Source organism: Coregonus clupeaformis, unplaced genomic scaffold (assembly GCF_020615455.1).
Source record: "Coregonus clupeaformis isolate EN_2021a unplaced genomic scaffold, ASM2061545v1 scaf0332, whole genome shotgun sequence".
NCBI classification, from domain to species: Eukaryota; Metazoa; Chordata; class Actinopteri; order Salmoniformes; family Salmonidae; genus Coregonus; species Coregonus clupeaformis.
In genome coordinates this window covers 111,884-114,401 of record NW_025533787.1, presented here as the reverse complement: position 1 = coordinate 114,401, position 2,518 = coordinate 111,884, and positions in this window count along the sequence as shown.

Here is a 2,518-nt window from a genome sequence, read left to right as displayed (position 1 = left end):
TAGTTCACAATAAAGGAATAGAAAGGCTTGTTACAATGGGGTAAAAAATATCAGGACTATGAAAGTCAGTACATTGGTTGATATAGTGCATAGTGGTAATCCTTTAACTAAAGTGTTGCTAGGGTATCCGGCAAGTGAAACAAAAGTTGCCCTTCATTCTCAAACAGAAATTGATAAAATATGTCAGCGATAAGATAGGTTTAAAAAGTAGAGTTTAGGGAGGTTTATTCTCAGTTTACAATAATCATCCAGGAGTGATTATTGCATCAGAAATATAGATTAATAATAGATAGGGTACCAGCAGAAACAACGATGAAGATGAATTCAAAACTCCAGAAGTAAGAAGAACCGACATGTCTGGAAACGAAGAGAAGGAGGTTCAGAAAGATGAAGATGAAGAGAAGAGAAACTGATGAAGAAAAGGATCCCAATAATAGGAGATGTCTGGAACGTGAAGGAGAAGGGGAAGTTAAAGAAGATGAGTGATGATGAAGAGGTTATGCGTGGGTGGATATGACTCTGTGATCAGAAGGAAGTTGGCAAGAGGAGAAACGAAGAAGGATACTGGAGACTTGATCTCTGATGAAAGTTGAACGAAGAAGGAGACAAGAGATTTGAGTTCTGATGAAGAAAGTGATGAAGATTTGGAGATTAAAGGTGTTCTATGTTCAAGAGGATTTTATCCTACAATGACTGGCAAAGAAGAAATAGGAGATATAGACCGAGGCGTATCAGGCCTGGAGGAAGAGGCGACTTTGGGAGAGGTAAGGGAGCTAGAGGAACAGCTCGAGACGCTGAAGATACAGAAGAGACAAGGAGAAAACCTGCGGAGAACATTTTTAATCCCAAGAATTGGAGGAGAAGAAGAATACATTGAGGCAAAGATGCTGAAGAAAAGTAAGAAGATGATGGAAGATGATATTTTGAGGACAGAACTTAGAACTAAGATTGAAGAATACTGATATGTCAACGACGAGAAGGAACAGGACCAAGAACTGCTGAGAGAATCCCAAGAACAGGAGAAAACAACAGAGGAAGATGAAGGAGCAAGTGAAGATCACCTGTTCTAGAGAAGATCCGGAAGGGGGGTGCATTGCTTAGAGAAGAAGAGAAAATAGCCAACAATGGAAGTAAAAACAACCGACCATTAGAAGTGATAGTGAATAGGGGAAAAACTTATCTGGGTTCAGCCTAAAGAGGTTAAACATATCACTCTGTAAAATAAACTAATTAGGTTAGGATAGGGGTTTGAAGTAGTAAAACAGTTTACTCTTCGGGAATCAATTGAGCTCTGCTATAGAAGTCAAATAGGAATTACAATAGACATACTAATATTAGGACAATATATCAAGGATATTGTGGGAAGAGATGCATGGTTCAGAGGCACACTAAATGACTGACTGTCTGGTGGAATATTTTAAGAAGTGGGGTGTTTGGGAATCATTTGCTTAAAAGATAATATCATAGGAAGGATGATAATGTATTAGATTGCCTGTTAGACAATCTGTCTGGGAAAATAGACTTAATAGAGTGACTGTTATTCTGGGTTACATCCTTACACCAAGAGATTTGAGGTTAGGCTAAAAGGTGTTTAGTCGGTTTTGCCAAGTCTGTGTAAAGGAGTCAGAAGCAGGTGGGGAATTCCCAATCACGTATTCTAAAATTGGTGGGGAAGGAATTTTGTCAATAAATCAGTGGGAAAAGGTTTTAAATGTGATGAGAGAAAAGATTAGATTAAAATAAGTTAGGAGAACTAGGGGTGAAGGAACTCTGAGACAGTGAGCTAAGTTCAAAGTTAGTAGTAAGAGAGAGAGAGAACAGTAATGAATGACACTTTAGAATAGGAAGATCAAGGTAATTGTGGGTACTGTTTGTTATAATCAAAAGGTTTAAAGTTTAGAGGTAGAACTGAAAGGGGGAAAAAGTGACACTAGTGGTGATGGATGGAAGTACAAGTAAAGAGTTCAGAGCTTTGGGATGAAGTAGTAATAATAATGACATCACCACTTGAGTCTATTAAAACAACAGGTAGAAGTAATTTAACTCTTTCAACATTGATAGTTATTAAAGCCATAAATATAGCGCATTTGATTAAGGGTCCAGCATCAATTATAGGGGGAAAATACTGTTATTAGAGTTAGGATAATAATAATATGCCATTTAGGATGATGACGTTTCTTTCACAGAGAGAGAGAGATAATTAGGGAGAATAAGTATTGTTAGCAGGATCAGAAGTAGGAGCTGTTGCACCTACTCAAATAAGGGAGTATTTTGCGTAAGGTTACAGATAAAGATCAGGGAGAATATGTGTACTTATCTAGTGAAAGCATTAAAATGTGTTTTGGTTAAGAATTAAAGGGCTATGTAATTTGTAAGGTGATGCTTATAATGGAAGATTTGAAGTCTGTAAAACTTTCCACAGTCACAGAGGGAGTTAAGGATAAGTTTATTACAGTAGTCACTCCAACAGGGAATAATCGAATAGGATGTTGGTAGTTTCCCACTAGAGGGAATTAAG